Here is an 8,740-nt window from a genome sequence, read left to right on the forward strand (position 1 = left end):
GAGAGAGAGAGAGAGAGAGAGAATGAATTGCGCATGCGCACTTGCTCGCTGGCCAGAGGCAGCGGGCAGGAGTCACGTGACCCGGGGCTCCGAGACCGCACCCCACAGGAGGGCTGATCCGGTGCCTCCAGGCCGTAGGGGACGCAAAATCAACTCCCGGGACCGCTCTGCGGGGACGGAAGGGTGTGGTGGGTGGCATCCCGCTACTCCAGCCCCTTGGGCTTCCAAAGGGAGGAGGGAATCGAAGAAAGTGAATTAAACGCCCAACTTGAATCCAAGTTGGCAAAGTGCTTCGCCAGCTGTTTACTTCAGACCCATTTCTTAGATGGGCAAGTTGAGCCTCAGAGTCCAAAGAAAAACTTCCGAGATGCGAGGCCCGCGGGCTCCCACCAGCCTGCTGGGCAGACAGCAGGCACGCGGCTCGCTGCGCGTTGTGCGTGGGGGACCCTCTGGCCCACCCCACTAAGACGCCCTGGCGCTCTCCGAGGACACCTTCCCTTGACCAGACCGCAGCGGCCACGAATCTGAAAATAAACCTGAGTGGGAGACGGGGTGCCGAGGCCCGGCTGCGTCTGCGCCTTCGCGAACTTGGCGGCCCCCGCACCTGTCCCGAAAAAAGCACACTCCTGGGCCACGTGCGGCCGCCTGCCTCACGTGCCAGCCCCCGCCCCCCCCCCTCCTACTACCGGAATCCGCGTGGCCGCGCCGAGTGGGAGGCCCCGCTTCCAGGGGGAAAGTTCTGCGCCGACTTCTTGTTCAGCCTCCGTGCGCAATCGCCCGGTCAGCCTCCGCCGACCCGGGCTGCGCGACTGCTGTGGGCCAGGCGCGGGGCTGCGCGCTGCGGTCACCCAGCCGGGGGCGTCCTCAGGGGCTCAGGGTCTGAGGAGTAAGCCGCCACTTAAAGGGGCGATGACCGCACAGAGGCAAAACTGGCCCTCACAGTTTGGCGGCGGAGGCATGAGCCACTGGGGCTTGGAGAAGTCCCACGAGCTGCAAGAAAACCCTTCTACAAAGCAATTTGGCTGTGAAGCCATCACCTTGGGAATAAAATCTGACCTCCTCTCTGTGGGCTACAAGTCCCTGCAGGACCTGGCCCCGCCTCCTCTGTGTTCATCTCAACGCCAGTCTCTGCTTGGCTTGGACTGCCCAGCCACACTGGCCTTCTTTCTGTTTCCTCGGAAACTGCCTTTGCCCTCGCAGTTCCCTCTCTCTCTGGAATCTTTTCCTTCTCGTCGTCATTCCTCAAGGTTCCTCTCAAATGGCCCGCGAGCAGAGAGCCTTTGTCAGACCAGCCTCGTTAAAGCACCACCCTCCACACTCTCCTATTGCCTGGTTTTGTTTTTTCATAGCCTGTATCAGTATCTGAAATGATTACTTATGTGTCTCCTTTCAACAAAAAGTAAGTTCTTAGAGGGCAGGGAGCTTGGCAGTCTTGTTCCTGGTTGAATCTTAAAAAGATAAGGTTTAGAAAGAAAGGGGGATGGAGGCCATGGCAGGAAGGACATGCCAGGCAAAAGTAAGGCTTGTAGAGGAATCCCAAGTTCTTTAGGTCGACCAGAATGGGAGGGAGCGGCAGGCAGGGTACTTGTCCACTCAGTATTAGAGGAACACAGCCTAGGGTCTGTTTTGTACAGGCACTACAAAAACAATTTATTGATTCTATAATATGAAAATGTTTTTCAATTTTTTTTTTACAATAGGAAAAATCTTCAGTTATTTTTACAGCAAATAATTATCGTTATCATCATCATCTGAATGCATTGTAACGTTTTCTGTGATAAGTGAGATTCTTCTGGGAGCTACCAAGGTCTTAGATGAATCTCTCTCTCTCTCTTTTTCTCTGTCCCACACAAACACATACACACAAAATGACTGGAGACCAGGCTACTGGCTACTGGCAAATGAGTTTATTTTTTTTCATTCTAAACTGCCTTTTTTAAAACCTAAGCAACATTATTACACATCAACACCTGGTGGGTGCTCATAGCCAACCTGCAAAAGCTGTGGGGTGAGTCTCACAAGTGGCCACTGTGAAAAGCAGCATGAGCATGTGCCAAATGCTATTTCCCAGTGATGAGAATCAGGGAGGGCTTCCTGGGGGAGGAAGCGTTGTAGCTAAGCCGTGAAGCACAGGCAAGGCTCCCTGAAGGGAGAGGCCCCTCAGAGTGGAGGGACCCATAGATTCAAAGGCACAGAAGTAGAAAGGGCTCCAGGAACCAGGAATGATCTGGTTTGACTTGAACTACATTCTCTTTCTGATGATGGTGAGATGGTGCCATGTCATCTGGCTTTCTAAATAATTGTACAGGCACTTCCTAGCTGAGTGTCCTTGGGCTAATTACTAAGTCTCTCTGAGCATAATAAATGGAGATGATGTTAGAAAGTCATAGGGTTAAAAAAGGGGTTAAAAGTCTCAGGATTAAATGATAAGTGAGGAGAGAACAAACTCCTACAATCCCAGCACACAAAATCATTCAACAAAGACTAGCACTCAAGGGGCCTGGGAAAATGCTTCTGGATTAGCCTCCAGCCTTGGAATTGGGAGGCTGTATGAGCCACAGTGAATATAACACCTTTCAGCTAAGATCTGGAAACTTCAATCCATTTAAAGTAACCAGAAGGAATTCCCTGGCGGTGCAGTGGTTAGGACTCGGTGCTTTCACTGCTGAGGGCCTGGGTTCAATCCCTGGTCAGGTAACTATGATCCTGCAAGCCTCAAGGTGTGGCCAAAAAAAATTTTTTTTAATAAATAAAGCTTCTGAGTTTTGCATCAAGCTTAAAAAGGCCTTCCCCACTCCAAGATTCTTAATGTGATTGAACTAAAACCACAATGGCAACAACAAAAAAACCCACAATGGCAGCCCATCTTTTTCCTCACCTTTTTTTTTTGTGTGTGGTACGCGGGCCTCTCTCTGTTGTGGCCTCTCCCGTTACGGAGCACAGGCTCCAGACGCGCAGGCTCAGCGGCCATGGCTCACGGGCCCAGCCACTCCGCGGCATGTGGGATCTTCCCAAACCGGGGCACGAACTCATGTCCCCTGCATCGGCAGGCGGACTCTCAACCACTGCGCCACCAGGGAAGCCCTTCCTCACCTATTTGACTACCGAGCAGAAATGTCAAGAGAATAAAGGATACCAATAGCTTCTCACGGTACATAATGTATGCATTCATCACAGTGGGCAGCGAAAGTGGTCTCATGGATTAATTACTGCTAGAAAGGTCAAAGTTAGACTCAAGGACATGAGACAAAAGACATAAGAAAAGTCAAAGAAAAGTCAAAGAAAAAAAAGAAAAGTCAAATCATATTCAAAAGGCAATACTAATAACAAGATAAAATAAAACATCTTTTATTTAACATTTAACAGCATACAGGGACTTCCCTGGTGGTCCAGTGGCTAAGACTCCTTGCTTCCACTGCAGGAGGCATGGGTTCGATCCCTCGTCGGGGAACTAAGATCCCACTTGGCACAGCCAAATAAATAAATAAATAAAAAATTTTAAACAGTAAATAAATAAAAAATAAAGTGAGTTAAAATTCACATCACATGAAATTAGCCATCTTGCATACATTTAAAAAAATAATTTTGTCACAAAAATGCAAACAGCATCTTAAAAAAAAACACCTAGCAAAAACGTTGCTGAAATCTAATATTGTTGCAATCAGAAGAGAGAAAAATAATCATGATGATCATTTCTCGAGTGCTGACTAAGCACCATGCACAGAAATAAATGACTTAGGTCAGCAGTTCTCAACTGGGGGTCATATTGCCCCCTCACGGGACATTTGCTAATGTCTAGAAACATTTTGGTTGTTGTAACTGGGATAGGGGAGACATTGTTACTGGCATCTAGTGGGTAGAGACCAGGGATGCTGCTAAACATCCTACAGGATAGCCCCACAACAAAGAATTATCTGGCCCAAATGTCAGTAATGCTGAGGTTGAGAAACCCTGATGTGTATCCATCGATTGTCCCCTTTTACAGATGAGGAGACTGAGGCTTACAGAGGTTAAATAACTCATATAAAACCACCCAGCTCGGACATCCCTGGTGGTGCAGTGGTTAAGAATCTGCCTGCCAATACAGGAGACAGGGTTCAAGCCCTGGTCTGGGAAGATCCCACATGCCACGGAGAAACTAAGCCCGTGCGCCACAACTACTGAAGCCCACGTGCCTAGAGCCCGTGCTCCGCAACAAGAGAAGCCACCACAAAGAGAAGCCTGCCACTGCAACGAAGAGTAGCCCGACTCGCCGCAACTGGAGAAAGCCCACGCGCAACAACAAAGATCCAACACAGTCAAAAATAAATAAATTCTTAAAAAGCAAAAAAAACCACTCGGCTTGTAGGCAGTAGAACCAGGATTGAAACTCAGGCAGTCTGTCTCCAGAATCACCATCCTTTGCTGAAGCAAAGACAGCAGGAGGGGGATGACTTAGTGAGAAGATCTCTTGGAGAAGAAGGAATCCAAACATCTCACTGAGAAGACACATATTCCCAGTCCGCAGTCTGATCTTCAATGAACCAGGATGGTGAAATGAACAGATGAGGAGCCTCAGGCTCTCCACAGGCTGCTTGAGTGTCCTCAAGACATGGCTTCCCCAAAAGTGAGTGAGCTGAGAATACCAGGCAGAAGTTACCCTTTTTATGACCTAGCCTCAAAAGTCACACAGCATCATTCTGCCACATTCTATTCCTTAGACGCAACACACTAAGTCTGGGCCACATTCAAGGAGAGGGGGGAATTAGACCCCATCTATTGAAGAGAGGAGTGTCATAGATTTGGAGGACATGTTTTATTTTATTTTTTTTAAGATTTCTTTGATGTGGACCATTTTTAAAGTCTTTATTGAATTTGTTACAATATTCTTCTGCTTTATGTTTTGGGTTTTTGGCCACAAGGCATGTGGGATCTTAGCTCCCCGACTAGGGATTGAACCTGCACCCCCTGTGTTGGAAGGCGAAGTCTTAACCGCTGGACCACCAGGGAAGTCCCATGGAGAACATGTTTTAAAACCACCAGATCTAGATTTCACCCAGGCTGCATTCAGCTCTCTAATGAAGGTGGGATTCTCTGATTGTTCAAAAAGTCCTAGACTCCAAAGGTGACCCAGAAGGCCCACAACTCACCTTCCAAAGTCATCTTGTACAGGAACAGGAGGTGAGTGTTCCAGCAAGTAGGGAAGGAAGGTGGAAGAGGTGGGTTCTGATTCCCCTTTTTGATGCCTTTCTGAGAGCATAAATGGCATGCTCATGATTGGATCCAGTTACAACCCACTTACCTCTTTTGGTAAACTGAAGGTAAACTCTTGTTTTAAACAGTAACACAGATTGAAAACAAAGATAAGTTTTAAAGAGAGAAATTTTTAACAGAAATTGGAAGCCTTATATGTTCTCCTCCCCTTGTTATGAAATACAGCTAACCTAGGGCAAGTAAATTCTACCTGCCTTGACAAACAATAGAAAATAGTGCTGCTAGTGTGTTATCTATGAGACAAAAAATCTTTTACCCAGACGTGTCACAGAATCTCAGACCTCATGGGGGAAATGGTGGATTTTCCTAAGGATCTCTCAAAACTGAGCACGGAATAGGATAATATATATAACAGAGTCTGCTAGCTCCCTTCCCAATTATCATTCCACAGTTGTTCTTTGCTAACAGAGCCTACATTTTATTCAAGTGGGCAATGTGCCCTTTTTCTTTTTTTCAGGTATGAAAACACAACATTTTATTGGGATAATCGTTCAGATGGCTCCTTTTGAGGCATTATAATGTCCAAGGCCATTTTATTTTGGAGGAGAGCTTTTTTTATTAGAGACATTCCAGTGTTCAGGAAGAATGGGCTTTGTTGGCCATCATTTAAGCTTTTCTGGGTGAATTTAGCAAGGGCTATCATGTCCTCCAGGCCAATGGAGGGAACAAAGATGGCAACCAAATGATCGTACCTGTGGGAAACCAAACGTGCCCAGCTGGCCTTGAAGAGAAGGAGGTTGGCAGCTTTAGGAACTTAATGTGTCCATCTTAAGAACTACATTTCCCAGCATCCCTTGAAATTAAGGGAGGATGATGAAATAATAAGAGGAAGTCATTGGGTGGGGCTTCCAGGAAAGCTACTTAGAGGGAACTGACTTAACACGCCCACTTGCTACTTCCTTCTTCCTTCTACCTGGAGCACAAGCAAGATTGCAAGGGCTGCAGCAGCCATCTTTGACCATGAGGTAACCTTTAGGAAGGAAGCTATAAGCCAAGGATGGTGGAACAGAAAGGAGGATATCCCAAACTGGGGTACAAACCCATGTCCCCTGCATCGGCAGGTGGACTCTCAACCACTGCGCCACCAGGGAAGACCCTCAAAGGATTTTTAAAAATTTATTTATTTTATTTTTGGCTGCATTGGGTCTCTTGCACGTGGGCTTTCTCTAGTTGCGGTGAGCAGGGGTTACTCTTTGTTGCAGTGCATGGGCTTCTCATTGCGGTGGCTTCTCTTGTTGCAGAGCATGGGCTCTAGGCACGCGGGCTTCAGTAGTCGTGGCACACGGGCTCAGTAGTTGTGGCTCGTGGGCTCAGTAGCTGTGGCACACGGGCTAGTTGCTCCGTGGCATGTGGGATCTTCCCGGACCAGGGAGCGAAACCGTGTCCCCTGCATTGGCAGGCAGACCCTCAACCACTGTGCCACCAGGGAAGTCCTCAAATGATTTTTTAAAACAGTTTTAAGTACATTCCTGTAGCCAGGTGTACAGCAGCCCTGGCTGAGGGTCAAATACTTTTACCCACTTGAAGGCGTCCCAGGACATATATGTATCACCAGCAATGGTGATACTCCACTGCCCTCTCCCCCAGGTGGAACAATCATGTCAGCCTCAGAGTCAGGGTTGAGGGAGCGGAATTGGGCCTCTGAGAAAGGTGGAGCTTAGGGGATGCCCAGCCACGTACGTGTATATATAACAGGACCACGTGTGTCTGTGTGCTCTCCAGAATGTGTACATGGCCAGCAGTCCATGGGGTTTATGAAGGAAGGTATACCCCCCTGCCTCAGGACTCAGAAGACAAGAATCTCTGAGCCTGCCTGCGTTCTTTCATACAAGCTCGCGTGTGTCTGTGATGTAAATGGCACATGCCCCAGATGTGCCACCTTCATGCAGTTCACCGCCTGAACACCTACACTTTATGGGTCCCCAATACCCAGAATGTTTCTATGCATCATTCCCCAGACTCCTGCCACGATTAGCATAACATTTCTTCAACTGATGCTCTCAATCAGGAATCTGGAAGCTGGCTTGAGACCAGAAATTGGGAGCTGCATCATATTAATAGCCAGATTATTCTACTCATCCTTGGAGGACATCAACTAGCCCAGGAGCTAGCCCTCTAATTCATCTCTTCTTAAGCCGGAGGTAGCTTGAAATCAGCCACCATGGAAACTGGCACATGTGACAAATCAGAGATTTTCTTTTCTGAGAGTTGATTGTTAAACATTTACCAGCACACCACTGATTTTACTTACATTTACCTATTCACATGCTCAGCAACTATTTAATGCTCTTCTAAAGAATACCAGGAGCTTACAACCTAGTAAATGGAGACAGACGATATATAAGTATACATAGAAACAAACCAGATAATTCTAGGTAGTGGTACAGTACAAAGAAAATTAAATGAAACAGCTAATATGTTGAATATACTTCTTTTATCCTTTTTTTTCCCCCGCACATCATATCATGAACAATTCCCCAAGTTATAAAAAGGTCTAAGGACCATTCTTTTTTTTTTCTCATTTAGTTGATTTACAATGTTGTGTTTACCTTCAGGTATACAGCAAAGTGATTCAGATATTTCAGATATATGTAAATATATATATATCTGAAAAAGAATATATATATTCTTTTCCAGATTCTTTTCCATTATAGGTTATTACAAGATATTGAATATAGTTCCCTGTGCTATACAGTAGGTCCTTGTTGTTTATCTCTTTTATATATAGTATAAGGAGCATTCTTCTTTTTTTAAATTTTTTAATATTTTATACAATTTTAAAAGGTTACTTTCATTTACAGAATATTGACTATTGTTGTACAAGGAGCATTCTTCTTAATGGCTGCATAATATTTATTCCTTGTGGGAATCTTCTAATTTATTTAAGCATTCTCCTATAGTGCTGGGTTTGTCAACACTGGCACTACTGACATTTTGGGTCAAATAATTATTTCTAATTAATTTCTAATAATCCTAGCTGTCCTATGCATCATAGGATATTGAACAGCATCCCTGACTTCTACTCACTAATGGCCAGGACCAGTTATGACAACCAAAAATGTCTCCGGATTTTGTCCGCTGGGGGGAAAAAATCACATCAGTTGAAAAATCACTGCCATGGTTGAACTTCCCATTGTCAAAGAAAAGGTTCCAATCGGGAGGTGAGTCTCAGAGTGTGACCCTTGGCCCAGCATCACCAGCACCACGTGGGAACTTGTTAGAAACGAAAATTCTCAGGTACCTCTCCAGATAGAAGAAATCAGGTATAAGAAATCAGCATCGCTAGGGGTGGGACCAGGCACTCTGGGTCTTCACAAGCCCTTAGGGGATTCTGATGCACTCTCCAGTTTAGTAGGGGGCAGGGGATGAAGGTTTTAGAAATCAAAATAGTGTTTGATGTGGGAAGCTCCCGCAATGCGTGTTTGTGGTTGCATCCTGAGGACGTTCTCCTCTCTGGTTGATCCGCGGCTGGCATAGGTGATTAGTG

This window comes from Pseudorca crassidens, chromosome 15, assembly GCF_039906515.1.
Source record: "Pseudorca crassidens isolate mPseCra1 chromosome 15, mPseCra1.hap1, whole genome shotgun sequence".
NCBI classification, from domain to species: Eukaryota; Metazoa; Chordata; class Mammalia; order Artiodactyla; family Delphinidae; genus Pseudorca; species Pseudorca crassidens.